A 20,270-nucleotide genomic window follows, 5' to 3' on the forward strand; every position below is an offset into this window, starting at 1 on the left:
AGATGGTGGGAGCTGACAGTGGTGCTATTATTTCCAACCAGGGCAGTGAGTCTTCAACCCACTTATGGGCATCCTAGAGTGGCCAAAGGTGTCTCTCCGCTTCCTGCTCTACCACATGCTCAGCCAGGTCCTGAAGCCTATAGTATTTGTGGCTTGCCAGGATACCAACAGGACTGGTGCCACTGCACCAATCATATGAAAATGTCCCTGAATGGCACAGGGTGAACATTCCATCACCTATGAGGAACATGGTTTGGCAAGGAAAAATAGAAAGAAAAATTAATGCATAATTACAATAAGGAAAAACAATTAGGGAGGGTAAAGAGACAGGAAATTGAGACAATACATTGACTCATAATGTAATACATCTGTGCAATCTTTAAGAGTGATTTCTTATTTTTATTAAATCTTTATTCAGAAAAAAAATATTCTGGGAAACAATACAGGAAATGTGAGCAATCAGTATGATGATTATCAAGTGCTGAAGACTTACATTTGCAGTCTGCTGATGCTAATGAAGTAAGCTGGTGTAACATATGAAATAGCAAAACATTAGAAATATCTTGCTGATACAAATTTTATTTCAGTTGTGTGATGAAAACACATCACTTCTTGCAATGTATTTGTGCATGAATTACTTCTAGATATACACTCGAAAAATCTGGTTATTATCTAACACATTTCTTTGTGGAGTGATAATTTTTATTTCAGAATCATGTTTGCATACTCATGAGCATCACTGGCCAGTCACTTTAGGCGTCTTTAGTCATGTGACTGATTATATGAAATTTCCACTTCAGCTACATATAGAAGACATAGCAATGATTGCTTAATTAGATATGTGCTCAAGTCTTTCTTACATGACTGCATTTATTAAAACCAGCCTTAAAGGGGTGTAGGCTAAAAAGACATATATAATTAGCCCAAGGCACAAAAAGAAAGGTGTTGGTGGAAAAATTAGATTTCATTGGTTACCTTTTCCTATATAACTCTCAATGAGACTGATTTTAATTATATCTGAAGAAGAATCTTTGAGATCCGAAAGCACTTATCATTTTTGAGCTCATAGTTTTAGTTTTTATTAAAGTCACATTTGTTTTTCTTAGAGCCCTGGCTGAGATGATAGTGTTGGCTATATTCTTTCTTGGATTTATTTAACAACGTGTTTTTTAGTGGGTGTCCTGTTTGCTTGTATCTATCAATATATACATACATATATGTATATATATATATATATATATATATATATATATATATATATATATATGTTTATACACACACACACACACACACACACACACACACACACACACACACACACACACATATATATATATATATATTTATATAAACACACACACACACACACACACACATATATATATATATATATATATATATATATATATATATATATATATATATTTATTTATTTATTTATTTATTTATTGTTCACTGCAGGTTGAACTGCAACTGCAGTGACATCCTGACTTACTTTAGATGTTACTATACAGCTTGTCTGTTTGGAGGATTTGTATTTTCTTCAACTTTTGCAATTATTTCCATTGAAATTATGGTTTTGTACGATGAATTTTTAAATCAAATCATGTAAATTTACTGTAATTAACACACTTTTAAATTCTGAAAGTAAACCATTAAACAGTATATTTCTCACTAACCACTCTGCTGGTCATTCAGTTGCTACTTTAACCTTCAACCCCTCACTACCTTCCACTAACTTCGGTCAGACATGTTGTACATGCAGTTAATATTTTGGAAAAAAATACTGTCGTATACAATTGATATATTACTAAATAGTTTGTGGCATAAACAAACCAAAGCATTGGTTAAAGCTCTCTGACTGTAGTACAAATAAATAATAAACTAGTGCATGCAATATATGAACTTATGTGTCAATGCAAATATGTTCTTAATTTGTGTATAAATACACACACACACACACATATATATATATATATATATATATATATATATATATATATATATTACATATACACACACACACACACACACACACACACACACACACACACACACACACACACACACTTCTACACATTTGTACATTATATACAACTATTTAACTATATTTTTACTCATACACATGCTTTTGTATTTCTGCACAAAACATGTTTATGCATAAACATGCCGTATTTGTATACAGATGCATTTCTATTTAAAGATATGTTTATGCTTACTCATACAAGTTGATACAAGTTGTCATAGAAGTTGAAACCAGCTTCAATGGCAGCAGATAACTTGCCAGCAGAATATCTAAAATTAACAGCAAATGGTATTGCCTTCCCTGTGTCAATACTTATAAACCACTCTATAACAGAACACTATGTCCCAGCTATTTGGAAAAATCCATATATTACACCATTACACAAAAGAGGTAGTTCAACAGAACTAACAAACTACTGCCCATTGCTATACTTTCATTGCTTTCTAAAATTCTGGAAAAATGTATTCACTTTTGACTTCTTAAACACCTTCTTAACAATAATCTCTCATTGTCACAGCATGGATTCTGACCACATCATAGCACTACTACAGCTCTTCTAAGTTTCATTAATATCATAAATAAATTTAGAGATGATGGCAAAATAATATATTCAGTCTTTTTGGACATGTCCAAAGCATTTGAGACAGTTTCCCATCCTAAGTTACTGTCCACGCTGAAACATCTTAATATCAACCCTGATGCTGTTAACTGGTTTCAAACTTATCTATCTAGCTGCCAGCAAGCTGAGAAATGGAAGCAAGATCTAGTCCCACTCCTTCTTGTTGCACTTGGAGTCCCTCGGGGTTCAATCCTATGGCCCCTCCTCTTCAGTATATTCATAAATGATCTTAATACTGCCTCCTCTCAAGCATCTGTTATACAATATGCAGATGATTCAGCTCTCATTTGTGTAGCATCCACAATAACTCAACTTCTTACAATCACACAAAAAGCCTTCTCTGATATTGAAACATGGCTAGCAAACTCACAACTCATTCTCAACCCTAATAAAACTATACTTATGATCTTTTATCCATCTAAACCTACTAACCTCCCGGCTAACCTTTATATCACTGCCAGTAGTAATACTAGAATTTTCCAAGATTCCAAAACAAAACTATTAGGCATCATAATCAACAACAGGCTAAAATTTGGCATACACATTTCTAACACAATCAAAAAGGTTCACAAGAAAATGGAAATAATGTACAGAAACAAAAAATTCTAAACAGGCACTGCAAAAGTAGCTAGAACCCACCTTCTCTCTTCACTCTTCTATGCATACCCCATACTTACCAACCACAAAATGTCAGAACTAATAAATGAGAATCATGTTATAATAAGACTGCCAAATTTGCAACAGACTCCACACATTCAACCCATCTCTGTCAATGCCTAAAAAAATCTTTCTTGGTTGGAACTACCTCATATTATGAACTATAACCAGTTAATAATGGCTCACAAAATAATGCACAATCCTAACAATGTACCGTTCCTAAAAAAACCTTCTACAACAGTACTCTAACATTCATACTCTTCAATCATATAACAAAGACTTACTCCAAGTAACCAAAGTATCCAATACAGCAGGCAACTCTCTTTACTCTTTATTGCTAAAAATTGGAATACCCTTCCACATAGTATTAGATCCATAAGCAATATTAATCATTTCAAAATATCTCTCAAAAGACACTTGTTTCAATCCTGGCTTTGCACATGTAACACTCCAGGTTAATTATTAACTTAGAATTACTTATACAATTTGGCTGTACGTACTAACTCTGTTAACATATCCCTTCTAACAACACTACTTCTCTATAAGTAGTTACATTCCTAGCTGCAACTCTCCCCACAGAAGTATTACTAACTATGCACTACTTTGCCTAAGTGATTCTCTCTGCTTAATTTCCTAACTAATGTTATGCTCCTCCACATATATAAATTCAACCATGTATTTGTCGATATTCAAGTGTTTAAAGACTTGTTCTATTTGATAATATGCATATATTTTTGTTTTTACATTTTTATTCTGTAAATGTGTTAACCCTCATTTTTTTGTCAATTTTTTATAATTTCTATTACATGTTGTGATAATTTGCATGTAAGCATAGACTAGAGCTTTTCTCCCCAAGCCTCCACTAAAAATGGGTACTGTCCCAATCAGACCATCCCAGTAAACAAATGTAAAGTAAATATAGATAAAAAAAATACTTTTAAATTACAGGTGCCTATTTATATACATTTATCTTACATTTAGCTGTATTTATCTATCATGTTTTTAAAATCTTTTTTTTTTGGTATTTTTTGGTAGGATTTAAAATTAACAAGTTAAAATACATATTGTAGAACACTATCCTTCTCGCCCTTAGCTGGTCTATCCACTCAGCCTGCTGGCCAGGCCCAAAGTGGGTGATCTATGTCAGGGATGGCATGTCCTCACTCAGCTCTTGCCAGATTGTCAATCTTTTTCCTCTCTGTGCTGAATAGTCCGGATACGACTCCTGCAAAAGATAGGCCATGAGTTTGGTGGTCTTCTTATCAGACCAACTTGAAGCTTGTGTCCTCACAGGCGCTGCCATCTTTGAAATTTGACTACCAAAGTGAAGAATGCAAGTTTAGGATTGTGGAATACAGGGTTCAAAGCAAGCCTATCTACTATGTAGGGTCTTTAAGAATGGCAAGTTTGGTTTTCTCAAACTACTTTGTCACATAGATATGTTTTTTAAAGAATAGTTTTGCATTTTTTTTTTTGCTATGGCAAATGAAAATCAGTTATTAAATCATTACTTTTTATTTGGTTTTATGTGTCTTTGTTTTTGTGCAGTAATTATGCCATCTTTATTCAATTGACTTTTTACTCATTTCTTTAAGCATGCCCAGGTATTACATCAGTAAATAATGCTTTTTTCTCTGTCACTTCACTTTATAAATACGTTTTCATGCTAGTATCACATTGCTATGATGCAATCTACTGAAAGCTTTGAGGTGATAAGGCATGTCACAGTAGACAGGATGGGCATGTATTAAGCAGTTAGTATATACAAGCTACACATTGTCGACTCCGTTTTCTCTTTTCTATGCATAGGTAAATCTGGGATAGATTAGGCTTGTTTACACATTCATGATGCCAGATTGGCTCAGTGCAGGGCAGCACAGCTTATCAACAGCTATCCAAGGTCTAGTTATATGAATCTGTTGTCAGGCACATTCGAGTATTACTACAATTCATGCAGCGATATTAGCAGTATACTGGTGATAAAACCTGAAAGGATGAAAAAATAAAATTTTATTGCATTTATTTATAGTATGATTATGTGTCACAAAATTTTGGATGAGTGAAAAGTTTTTTTTTACAATTTTATAATTTTAGAACAATTTCAGTACATTTACAATATATATTACAATGTTTTTAGGTTAGAAATATTTAAGATATATTAGCATAATGGTTAAGGCTTTACATAGAGCAGAGTTTGGCAGTAGATTGATTCATATTAATGATGTTCAAGTAAATTTTTGATTTAATTAATGGATTGCTTAAACCAATAGTCTGATTTATTTATAAAAGGAATTGATTTATTTCAGTCACTGTTCTGATGAAATTTACAATCTACAATACTCACAGGTTTAGGATGCAAGACTGAAAGAGGTTTAATAATGGGAATGTATGAATACATTCATTCTAGTAAGAAAATGACAAAAATGTTTTATTTAAACATTCAATTGAATGCAGTAATTTTAAGATTGTTTTGGGGGAAAGTACCCATAATAAAACAAGCATAATTAAGGTGTCTTTGTTAGACAGCAGGGAAGTTTATCAACTAATTAAATTAAATGATGCACAATCATAAATTAAGTATTAACAGTTTACTGTTGTGGAAATCTGAGAGGATAAAATACTTGTATTTTATTGTAGTTGTTTATAATATGATTATATCTCTTAAGAGTTCTAATGTGTGATTTTTTTTTAAATTTTATAATTTTAGAATAACTGCAATACATGAACAATATTTATTGCAGTGGTTTTTAACTTAGAAAGTGTATGCTATATTAATATAATAGTTATGGCTTTAAATAGAGCAGTTGTAGATAATTGATTGATTAATATTAATGATATGCAATTGTTTGAATTTGATTGGTGAATTGCTTAACTCAACAGTTTGAACTATTTATATAAGAGCTTTGTTTATGTCAATGTTCTGTTGAAGTTAACATGCTTACTGAATGAAAAAGCTTAACCATGTGTTTTATCAGTTTTTTCATTAATGTATTACGATTTGGCACTTAGCTTTATTTTTATCAGTTTGAATTTATGCTTTTGTGGAGTTTCACTAATATGGCAGGTGCTCACCAGCTCTTGACAGAAGGCCAACTTTTTATCTGAGCCAGGTACTTCTCATTTGCTCTTGTCTAGGTATGACTCCTGCAAAAGTTGGGCAATGATTTTGGTCTCCTTATTAGCCCAGTTTGAAGTTCAGGTGCTGTCATCTTTGAAATGCTAGTGCCAAAGTAAAGAATGTAAGTACAGACCTATGATTCACAGTATTGAAAATGCAACATTGTGGTGTGTCATCACCATAACTAAACCCAACTACCAAATAGGGTCATTAACTATGGAACTGTTATTATTGGCAAGTTTGATTTATCAAACTGCTTTGTTAGATATTTTTTAAGGAATAGTTTTACATCTTTTATAGCAAATAAAAGTTATTAAGTCATTACATTTTATTTGCTTTTATGTGTTTTTCCTTCTGTATAGTAATGTTGTAATCTTTATATAACTGACTTTAAGGTCATGTGTTACTCATTTTGTACAGCATACAGATAAGCATAGAGGTAAGTGTAACTCAGCATAATTTCCATATAAAACATGTAAATTAACCTGATTCTATTACATTTGTAAATAACGATTTTTTTTCTTTTACTTTAGTTTTATATCAATCATCCCATTGGTATCATGTTGCTACAATAGACACTGGTGAGAGATTTTAGATGATAAGTTGTGTCACATTATGTAGAATGGGCATTGATTAGCCTTCAGGATTATGCGCTCTAAATGTTGACTTCATTTTCCCTTTTCTACGTGTAGGCAAATCTGATATATATTAGGCTTGTTTCCACATTCCCAAGGCCAGCTTGGCTATGTGCTGTTCAGAGAAACTTGTCCATAGCCAACAGACGTCTATATACGTGAATCTTTTGTCATACATATTCATGTATTACTGTGATTTATAGATAGGTACATTATTACTCAACCTAATTTCAACAAGACACATGTTAATGAGCCTGATTTTATATGAATACGTTTAATACTGCCATATTTAATTGTGATCACTTCAGTTAGGTGGAAAATATTTTGGGAAAGTGCAAAGTTTATCAGGTAAGATAAATACAGCAATAAGTTTATACGTTAATGGGAAACAGCATATATTAAATTAATAGAACAGTTATTACAAGAACTGTTTCTTCATTCATGTGAATGTGAGATATAGCTGTTTCATGTTAATAGGGATAACATGAGTGTCATTTATAAATGGGAATTGATGACAGTGCTTTTGGAAATGTATGGGGAAGTACTACTGATGTCAATGTGAAAGATAATTCTTTGAAATATTTTTGTCATTTATAGATTATGCTATAAAATATATTAGTTTATAATATGAAGTGAGTGAAGTGTGATATGCTGTGTTTTCATCAATGTATTGTCAGGATACTTTCAACTTTACTGTGGATGTCACTAATGCATGAACTATTATGGCAATATTGGTACAGACAATTGGTAGGGAAATATTTCCATACTTAGCAATGGCATAAAATGGCAGTGAAATGGTAATGTTTAAAATGTTGTTGTGCATTTTAGGTGATGTTGTACAGGTCAATACAACATAGTTGTAACTGGCTAATGCTGGACGTACAGTTTGTGAATATGATTATGAGTGCTGTGTCCCCATAAATGTTTTTTTTTTACTCAGATCTTTGATGTATTTGTGATGAAAGCAGGCATGCTTTCCCTGTTGTGTTGTTTCGCTGATGAATGGATCAAGCTTCAGTATTTTAAGTCTGCATGTTGTTTTAGGTAAATGAATGATGCAACAGCATCAGGGATACAGACCGAAAAAAGATCATTTTAATCATCAGGTTAACCATATCCTCATGGCAGTCCTTAGGACATATGGCAAACACCTTCTTGAAAAAAAGGGACCCGAACAAGATGAATGGGAAAAGGCTTGGAACCAAGTGGTAATGGATAGAAACACTGTTCAAACTGCACATTAACACAGTATAAATAGAGAGCCGATTATATGGTAGGACATGCCAGAGCAAAGACAAGGCAGAATCTAATTGCCCATATCACTACTGGAGTGAACTCATACTTATTCTTTTAACATCTAATGAGGAATATGTCCTTTCCACTCTGGAGGATAACTATGAAACAGATTAGGATAACATGTTTATAACATCTAATGAGGAATACGTCCTTTCCACTCTGGAGGATAACTATGAAACAGATTAGGATAACATGTTTATAATCAGAGGTGTTGTGGACAACGGCATTACTCATATCAGCAACATCAACAGACATCTGCTCAGGAATGCTGGTTTGACCACTGAAACATATTTACTTACAGAAATGACTGCTCAAGTGAAACAATTACATGTAACAACAATTACTATTAACAGAAGAAGTCTACACATTTGGACATAATAACCTCAAACAGAGAGTGCCAAGTAAGTGTTGTCCACACCTCATCATACAGCATACATTAGTGTACTCCAGTTTCTGACTCAAGCTAGACATTTCAGGTACTTAAAATATGAAACGTTGCATTTGACTACCACAACCTTCAGTATATTGATGTCAATGTTTAACTTCAAAGGCAATGTGTTAAAAAACACAAAATAACTATAACTGTGGAATACATGTGTGCACATTGTAACCCAGTATTAAGAGGTTTTGTGTGTGCTTGTATTTCATTTTAATAGTGGTAATGCTTACAGTTAAATAAAATAATCTGGGAATAATGGTGGGGGACATAACATGCAGATTGCAATGTTTAACACTATTAGGGGCGCATCCATAATCAAGAGTTTCAAATGAGCAATCGTAAAGATAACATACAAATAAGACACACTATTAAGAGAATAACACACAGCTGAAAAAAAAATTACATGATATCTTGCCATTTATACTCACTCTGCTGCCACTTCTCTCTCAGCACTGCACAAATGATGGTTTCTATTTCTGAGGATACAGCCTGGTATGTATGAGATAATTAAGTCATCTGATGTGCACTACCTTAAGACAGAACAATAACTCATTTTTAATCTTTTCATAATTAAAATTGAACAAAAAATTCATAATAAAAAGCATGTAATACATTTTTCATTACAGTTCAAGGTATGACCTCATGTTAAATTCAAGGTTACAGACTGGAATACATATAATTTGGTGAAAAAAAATCCAAGCAGTCAACTACTGAAACAATGGGGGAATTTACTAAAGCCTACACATTCTTTTTTACCATGTAGGTATCATGGCATGCTGCTTACATGAAAGTAAGCTGCTTTGGAATTTAATAAACAAAGCTGAGTGGCACACGTACATGAGCCAACATGGAATTATCTGTGGCATGCAAATCACTGCTTAAGCCGGTGAATTCCATGCAAATGAGGAAGGTAGAGCAATCCAGCAAGCAGATAGGCAGCCCTGCAGACCCCGTGTTGGTTTCCACAGTGTACATGCAAAAATTCTGTGTACAGAATTTTAGGCAGACAACAGGGGCTGCAAAAACATAGGTAGATGGACAGAAATGTCATAGCACATACAGATATGAGCAATGTAATGATGTACTTGGCAGGTGGAATGCATCATAGGTAGACAATCACACAGTCCCCACCTACAGTACAGCACTAAAAAGTATGCAAACACCCTACAATCTGATGTTTCACCCATACTCTGCACCATTAGAGTACAGACTTGAGACTTTTAAGTGAAAGAATGCTAGGGGCTGCTACAGGTTCTGATACGTCTGTATGTGCAAGATGCCGAAGTCAATGCTGCTGCTGATGTGGCTGACAATAGGCCTAGGCAGAGAAGGAGAAGAGTGTTCAGGCCCAGGGTAATCTACCAGGAGCTACATGAGCTAGAGAGTGTAAAGCACTACAGGGTGGACAGGGACATACTACAAGAACTCACTGAGCTCTGCCACCCTCAACTCAGACCCAGAGCCAACAGAGGGGAACCCATCCCAGTGGAAACAAAGGTATGTGTAGCTCTTAAGATAATAGCCACAGGTACCTTCCAAACACCAACTGGGGACATGATGGGAGTCCCGCATGCATCAGCATCCAGGGTACTCCACCATTTCCTGGGTGCCATGCCACCACATGCCAGTGAGCCATTTATTTTTCCCTCATCACTAAGGCGAGGGCTGGTAATATGCAACACTTCTATCATGTAGCCCACTACCCTGCAGTACTAGGTGTCATAGATTGCACTCATGTACACATCAAGGCACCACCTGGTGAGGAATGTAGAATCTACGTCAACCACAAGGAGTACCACTCTATCAACTGCCAGGTCAAGTGCAATGCCCAGGGCATTATCATGAATGTGTGTGCTGCCAGTTATCATGACTCCCATATCTGTAATGCATCACAGCTATACCAGATATTTGCTATAGGGGACATCTCACACAACCATATACTGGGGAATGCTGGCTATGCCCTGGAACCATGGATGATGACACCCATCAGAAATGCACACACACCGATGGAAGAATGCCACAGTGAGACACATGCATAAACTAGTAACATCATAGAGCATGTGTTTGGGCTGCTGAAGTCACTGTTCCAGTGTCTCAGTATATCTCATGGTGCCCTGCAGTACTCTCCAGCCACATATGCACACATGTTCTACAGTATGTGCCATACTACTCAGTATGATCCTGTGGAAACAGCTGCAGCCGAATCAACAAAGGAAAGGGAAGGGATATACATCCCCCCACCAGTGCCTATGTCACCACAGCAACACTCACAAGAGAGCTCAGAGGAGGAACCCTTGATAATGTCCCTGTAGGCAGACGTAGGCATGCCCAGTACTCCCTGGCATTGGCTAGGAGACAACGCATAGCACATTCACTGACAACCTAGGACCATAGGGACTGACATCTTACTCTTACTCACAATGGCTCGCAAGGGCAGTTAGCTTAGTATGAACCAATGAATGGCATATATTATTAATAGAAGGCTGGAATGTTTTAGGGTTGGAAGACTGATTTAGTAAGGGTTACTGAACTAGACTATCTTGGCTGCAATAATCTGTCTTTTAAGGGGTTGGGAGGGTGGCCTAATGGTTAAGGTGTTTTCCTTACAAACACAAGGTGCAGGGTTTGTGTCTCACAAGGGATAATTGGCTAGGCTTACAATGGCTCACAAGGGCAGTTAGCCTAGTACTAACCTATGAACCTATGAACCTATGAACATACATATAGTAAATGTGTTAATGCCAGGCAACCCACACAACCTGTACCTATCATTGTACTGGTTTTGTATGGCATGTAACACACAGAGATAGCCCTGAACTACAAGGCTCTCAACTGCTGCATTCTCAAGGTAAGTCTCTAAGCTACACACTAATTGTAAGGATTACTATAATATATCATATGTATGGATCTGCTGCTGTTATGCAAGTAAAAGAATTGGGTTTATTGGACAGATGTAACACCGACATGGGACTACAGATACCCTGTCCAATAGTATGTGTTCCTTAGTATTCACTAGGTCTCATGGTTGGAGTATTCACTACCTCAGTCAAGAGAGATGTTAAACAGTGAGCTTACATGATATTTGGAATACTGTATATTCCAGCAGATCATGTGCTGTTGTTCCTCCACCTCCAACATAGCAGTGTACCCATATATAACTGCTTTAACAGAAAATTACCTATGGTATATCAGTAGACCAGGCAATCGTAGGGCTGTAACATAGATATTGCTCACACCATTGTATGTCTCTCCTCATGCAGGATAGCAATATACATGTTTATGCTGTTGATCGTGTGATGAATGACTCTTCTCTGGTTGATTACCTCAATGGCTCAGTGGACTAGGGAAGCTAGCATGTGTGATGGTGTTGATGGTTCTAATCTGGAATTACTCACATCTTGTGCATTGAGGTAGTACTATGCTGGTGTTTTTCACAGACTGTCATACCTCTTACTGGAAGAAATCTGGACAAAGCCAGTAAGATTGGGGGGACATAAGCCCAAACATAGGGGTAGATTTCAAATATTCTCCCCATAAACCTAGAAAGTCACTGGAAGTAAAGATGTTGCATTATTACATAAGTTCTGAAGGATATAACATCTGACACACAAATGATTGTCTGTAAGTAGTATAATGTAGGGACATCAATACTCAATAATTCAACAGAAGACTACAGATATATGAGTAACAGACCAAACATATGAGGCAAAACTCTGGACATTGTGTGGAAAACAGGACAGTTGAAAGGTATGCAGTCTGTCAGTCTGTTAGTGGTGTAACATTACCAACCATAGTCACAGATTAAGTACAGCACACAGCAGGGGAATTCTGTGGACAGTTAGACTGAAGTGCAGTACTGCAGAAATAGGGGCAGATGTTAATGCCTGTAATATACAAAATCCTGGACTTGAGTACAGGTGGGTGTAGACTGGAGTCACCTTATTTGTACTGACCAAACAAAACTTATTAAGTACTATACTTTTACTAGCTGGTGACATCCACCCTAACCCTGGACCAACTCCTATTAACCTACCCCCATCCCAACAATTTCCCCCTCCTACCCAAAAAAACAGTACCCCCTCACACAGTACACCCTCACCCCCCCTAACCTCCACTCTAACAAACACTTATCTATTATGGCAATCAACATTCAAAGCCTTACTAACAAAATTACTGACCTTCATGCTTGGATCTCCCAGTATACCCCCACCTACTTATACTTTCAGAAACCTGTCTGAAACCCCATATTCCTAACTCTGAAATCCTTCCCCCTGGGTATTCCATCTATCGACTAGACAGAACCATGAAAAAAGGTGGAGGTGTAGCAATTCTCTACTCTCAACACATCACCCTTTCTCCCATTTCCATTGACCTACCTGATTTTCACCCAGCTGAAATCCTAATACTAAACTACTACCTAAACAACCACAAAAAAATTGCCATTGCTGCCATTTACATTCCCCCCAGGCAAGAACATACAAATTCTGAAAAACATCCTTTCCTCGTTATCTCAAATCCTACCCTATGAAACTTTACTGTTAGGAGACATAAATATAGACTGGAAACTCCTCGAATCCTATTCACCTGCCTAAAGTATCAATCTGTTCGGTTTCACCCAAATTATCACCACCCCCACTAGACTCTCCAAACACTTCTATGAAGACACAACAATTGACTGGATCATCTGTAACAGCCTCCAACTTTATCACAAACCCACAACACTACCTGATGCACTAAGTGACCACCTACCCTTTAGCATAGTGAGATACCCACCCCAGCAACAGAAACCAGATCTGTATAAAGTCTGTCGTAAACTCAAAGATTTCAACCCCACCTCGCTCAGTGATAGTCTCTCTGCCATAAACTGATCCATCCTGCACTCCCTCCCTATTGATAAAGCCATACTCGAATTCGACCGCATCTTTCTAAATACCATCGACTCATTAGCCCCCCCATGAAAAATAAGAATAAAATCAAACTACACCTCATGACTCAGTAAAGACACTCGCAAATGTACAAAAGAGATAATGTCTAGAAAACTTGGTTAAAAAGTAAATCACTCAATCACCTCCAAGTATTTAAAGAACTTAGGAACCAGACTAAAAAAGAAATCTACAAGGATAATAAGTCCTTTTACACTAAGACACAAACCTCCACTCATTCAAATCTTAAAAATTTCTGGAAAAATATCAACTCTATCCAACACCCTGGAAAACCCCAAACCCTCAATCCCTACCCTAACCTTCCAGACCATGAGACCGCCTCTCTGCTTAACCAGTTTTTCACAGACTCTATCAGCAAATTAACCAACACAGGCCAAAATTCTACCCAAAACCTACTCCACAACCTAATACCCCATGTTATTATCAACACCAGTCTTATTTTTAATGCTCTCTCTACATCCTACATATAATCTCTACTCCTCAAACTTAAACTAAGTTGCCCCACTGCAGACTAGCTCCCCCCCAACTTCCTTAAGCTTGCTGCAAATTCCATTGCCCATCTAGTCTCTATACTCATTAACCATTCTATAAAAGAAGCCACTGTACCCACAATCTAGAAATCCTTTTACATTATCCCCCTTCACAAAGGAGGTATCTCCAATGATCTCTTCAATTACCAACCAACTGCCATGCTCTCCCCACTATCCAAAATACTAAAAAAGTGTATTCTGAACCCCCTACCCAACACAGCTTCTGACCTCAGCATAGCACCTCTACAGCCCTTTTATCCTTCAACCACACCATTGCCAAATCTAGGAACAGCAATAACTTAGTCTCATGTTTGTTCCTCAACTTTTCTAAGGCATTTTATACAGTATCACTTTCTAAACTTCTGACCAAACTGGAAAACCTACACCTATTCTGCTCATCTCTCTCTTGGTTCTATAGTTACCTCACTGACAGACTTCAGTCAGTTAAATGGCAATCCTCCTGCTCTCCTTTCTTACCTATACACACTGGCGTACCCCAGTGTTCCATTCTTGGACCCCTGCACTTTAACATCTTTATCAATGACTCCACTCCTCCACCTCCCTCTCCAACCTCATTCAGCATGCTGATGACTCCACCCTTATCACATCCGCTAGCTCTATCACACTTCTTCAAACACATATTCAGCAATTTTTCCATCTTGTAGAAAACTGGCTAAAAAACAATCAGCTTATTCTTAACCCCCAAAAAACAAAGTTACTTATCTTTCACCCAAAAACAATGACCACCTCAAGACTAACAGCTCCATCTCCTCTCTAAATAACACAATAATCAATGTAGAAAAATCACACAAAATTACTCGGAATGATTATTGATGACTGATTAAAATTTGACTTACACATTCACCATGCAATAAAAAAAAAAAACTAACCAAAAACTTGGCTTGTTATACCACAACTCAAACTCTGCTGAATCTAGACAATCCCTTGCCCAAGCCTACCTTCTTCCCAGATGGTTCGCCAGTCCTCACCGATCTTCAGTCCTGGTTACTCTCTAGACTTGAGCAGACCTACAATAAAATTGCCAAATTTGGAGCCAACCTTCTAACCCAACCCACAACTGCTTAGCCCTCTGCAAGTTACAGTGGCTTAAATTCACCCATCACATAAACCTGTCCTAACTACATCTAACCCACTGCATACTTAAAAAAAAAACACTCCCTGCCCCTCCCTCACAAATCTAGTCTCAAACTATTCCCCCTTACATCTCCTCCGCAGCTCTGAGAAACTTTTTCTAGAAACATATACGCCTGAACTGAGCATAGGCAATCTCCTATACAAATCTTCTATTCCAAAAACCTGAAATAGCTTACCTTCTAACATCACTCAAGCAACAAGCTTCAAAAAAGAACTGAAACTACTCTTCCAAACTATCTGGATCTGCCCATGCCACAATCCCACATGACAAACATCCTCCTGCTCTATAACTATTCTGTCGTAGTCAAATTTACCTAGCCTCTTAAATTCCTGTCTGGTAACTGTGTAATCCATCTGGCACTGCTTCTAACTGCCTATATTGATACATGTACCACCAAAAGTCACTCTTCCAATTGTGTAAGGTTAATACTCTCTCATCCATACTCTGTATGTAGCATTTGTACACTGTTTCTTGCTATGATTGTCTTATTTTTGTATTAATATGCTGTTTATACCTATTCTTGTTACTATGTATATATCAGTTGTTGGAGCTTTTCTCCTTGGGTCTCCACTGAAAATGGGCTATTAACTGCTCAGTTGGACCAACCCAGTTAATAAATGTGAAATAAAAAATAAAAAAATAAAATAACACTGACAGTTCCACTGGGCATACCCATAAACGTAGTTATAATAAGCATAGTCCTGTTGCCCCTTTATCAAAATGACCTGTTATATATAAATGTCTATACATACAGATATAGATATACGTATCTGACTGCCACTATCTCTCTCACATGCATTGTATATCTATTGACATGTAGTGTCAAATAGATCTGTACAGATATATGTATAGCTGTATATATTAAAATTATACATACAGTCCCCCATATATCTACATAACACATATACATATCATGCACACACTCAGCTATAGTTACATAAACATCCCTGTTATATACAGAAATCTGGGTGTGGATGTTTGTATTGTCCAACATACCCTAATAATAGTGAGTAAATCTCCACTATCACATAGCCATACCATTGCTCAAAGGATCCAAGCTAGGGGGTGCAAAAGTACAAATTCCACTTACCCACAGATGCCTGTGCCTGCTGGATGTCACCATGTAGACAGACACAGGTGAGCAGGTGCTGTAATGTATAATGTTGTTAATGCATGTATGGACAGGGAAACCTGTCCCTGCCCACAGGTATGCCTATGTAACTGCAAGCAGCCACATATGGCCATACTGGTAACTATACACACATAGCTAGGATAATTACAGTTATCTCACTGCCAGCATACTTGATGCAGATAGCAGAATGAACCAATATCACACTGCAGGCCTAGTTTGTGTAATGCATAATTACTGTGCCTGCAGTTACACATACAACAGACTTAAGGTGTGGCACATGTGGTATGTACTGTGATCTATAGTGTGTAAGACTAAATAGGTGGGGGTTCTAATCTCATTCCGGCCCACTTGGGGAGTGACTGTGTCAGAGTGCATGTGTGTATCATCCTGTAAATGAACAGACATGCCCTCATGGGCAACCCACCTGCAATGATTATATAGTTTTTGGCCCTGTAACTTGCTGACGGCTTCCACACTGCCATCTTCTACAAGGCCTGATGATGTCAGCCACCTTAAGACTACCAGCTGACAGGATAATGTCAGATATATGCCTTGGCACATGTAATAAGTACTGTGGTCTATTGTCTATCAAACTAGATTGGTAGTGGTTCTTATCTCAATCTAGCACACTGAGTGCATGTGTATGTATCCATATGGTGTAACCTTGGCAGTCTAGACATATGTAGGGTTTTGCAGTGTTTTATTTGAAGCAGGTAATGTGCCCCCCCCAAGAAGTGACCACAACAAGGCCTGCATATATCATCGAGCATAATATGTCCTAAAATGACAGTACTAGTAGACATGAGGTGTGCTGCATGCATCACGAACTGTGATCTGTAGTATGTACCATCGCATAGGTAAGTGTGCACACCTACGTACAGCCAACCTGCACTACTTGTGTGCCTTGGCATGTCCTGTATGCAATGATTGGAAGTGGTGTTATCCTCAGTGTAGCCATGTGCTTCTGTGTGCCTGCTACAGCATTTTACAACATGTTATGAAACCATGAGATGTATGGATTGAACACAGAGAGTACTGTATCCTTCCACTGTCACTGGTCAGAAAGATGTGGATGCATTCACTGTTGTACAATCAGTATTGACAGGTTTGGGACATACTTCCCAAACTAGCACTGGTATACTGAATGTGGTAATCATTGCAGTTATCATTGAGTGCAATGGTACCTTTGCCATGTCACTACACAGGCATATCTTACAACTGTAGCAGCCACACAGGTTCCAAAGTACACCAATACACATTGTAGAGAACATTTCCTATGGAGTCCATATCAGAAAAGTTTTGGAGGGATGTGTATGGCTACATACAGGAAGGTGTCAATTTCCACTGTGTACCTCCCATGTGTCCATGACAGGACTAACACGTGTCCCCTGTGCTACACACCAACAACATCAGTGTAGTATGCATAGTACATGCTGGTGAGACAGGTGTGTAACACAGGCAGTACACCCTACATGAAACAGACCCCCCATGCATGTCACACACACATCTGCTGTGACACACAGCATGTGCAGGTTACACATTAGGATGCAGAACACAACAAGCATGACTGTTGCTGGACAACTTTTGGTACTGGACACAGAATATATGTAGATGTGTTATCTCCATCAAAACTCTGGTGGCACTTATGTATACCTTCTCACAGGTTAGGGATGCATGAGTATGCTGAATGCTGCCATTGTCCTTGTTAGCCTGTTATACACATATGAACCTATGGAGCCATGCACTTATAGTGCTGTATCTTGTTGATGACAGATGTCCGCTGTGCTGACATGCCATCCTGTGCTGCTTTATTTCCACTGTGTATCCATAGGTTATCCCAACAGACTCCTGTAACAGAAACATTAACAGGCCCATGACACACATGTCATTGTGCAACTATACAGCCAATTCAACAACATACAACATAAGGACCACATGAGTTACACAAATGTATGTGACGTACACATGACAAATGCCAGCATACAGTATCTCTCATTAACCATGACAATGGGGGCAGAAGAGTGATGTCTATCCCTTGGACAGATTCAGCCCCTGATGTCCCCACCTGTGCCTCACTGTAGCCAACGTCATCCTCAGTGTCTGAGGAGACACTGGCATCAGGTTGTGTAGGAAACAGACTTCAACCCCCACAGTCACCTGCAATAAGAATGAAAAAAGCAGTACATTAATACCTGCACTATTGTGTACAAAAAGCATCTAAGACTCATAACAACAAAGACCCACAACTGGAATACCGGTCATCCAACCTTTTTTCTCCACCTTTGTCCACAAAGCACTACCTCAAAACACAACTGAAATTCAACACAGGACTTTTATAACCATCATTTGAAGTAAATCAGTTCAAACATGACCAGTAATATTTACCTTTTGCTTACTCAGTATGACACTATAATTGAAAAACAACACATAAATCCCAGTACAACTCTCTTCACAATTATATGCAACTACACATTTCACTGCCTAATATGCTTGACTTCAAACTGTTGTACTTTAGTAGAAATTTTAGATGCCTTGCCTCATTTAAGCAGGAGCCTTATCTGCTCTTACCTGTAACTGCCAAAGTGTATCTGTTTGTTGAACTACATTCCTGTGACTACTCCTTCTCGAAACCTTAAGTACCGCGTCCAGACTAGCATTTAAAACTTTTCCTACACTGTTTACATGTGCATAAGGCATTATTCTGGCCCTTAGCCATACTAGACTATAATTATAATTGTTCCTTAACAAAACATGTGTCATATTTACCAGGGGCAGGACCACGGCCTTGAGCAACACCTGATAGACCTGTGAAATGTTGAGTGTGAGGTAATATCAGTACCACTGCATGTTGCTGCACAATAAGATAATATGTTCAAATATCTCACATTTACAGTAGCTACTGTGTTACTTGTTGTATTGGTCTCAATCTGCATATGAGTTATACACCTGAGATTACACACCCCCAAAGAACAAAGACATGACCCCCACATAAGAGTATCTATAGACTGACACACTGGCTGCTACAGTATTACAGTGTTGATCACAGTAAGCTTACCTGCATGCTCTTCAACTGTGCAAACAGTGGCACCCACCTCCATGATGTACGGTATGATGGATGCCTGGGAGCTGTCACTTGTGCCTAAGTACACCGGGAATTCTTCAGTGGCTGAGAGTTGTTGTTACACTGCAGGCCCTCAACCAGTGACAGCACAATTCATGGCTATATCTGCTGCCTGTCAACATGCAGCATTAATCATATAAATTGCCCGGTGCCAAACCTGCTCATATGTCCTGCCCTGCTGACCCATGACATTAATATCATGGACAAGGTCTGACCACAATACAGCCTGCTTCTCCCTATTATGTCTCTCCCTAGATAGCAGGATGTCATGATGCTGCCTTAGTCCTTGCAAGATTATCTCATTCCCTGCATCTGAGAAGGGTGGGTGTCATCTGTGGTACATTATTCCTGAAAGAAAACACAAGGGGAACACATTACAGTATCAGATATGTGGATGTCCATTATGTACAGATACAGCAAGTGCAACATGGCCACACTATCCACTGCTTGCTCACACATGATATAACCCACAGCATGACAACATAGTACCTGTGTCGATGCAACCGAGATAGTACCATTACCATGGTATTCCCTGTATGCCATGACAGTTTCTGCTCTATGGTCATACACCCAACTCTCCAGTCCACTGTGGTGTATC

This window comes from Protopterus annectens, chromosome 1.part1 (genome assembly GCF_019279795.1).
Source record: "Protopterus annectens isolate FY-2018-M chromosome 1.part1, PAN1.0, whole genome shotgun sequence".
NCBI classification, from domain to species: Eukaryota; Metazoa; Chordata; order Ceratodontiformes; family Protopteridae; genus Protopterus; species Protopterus annectens.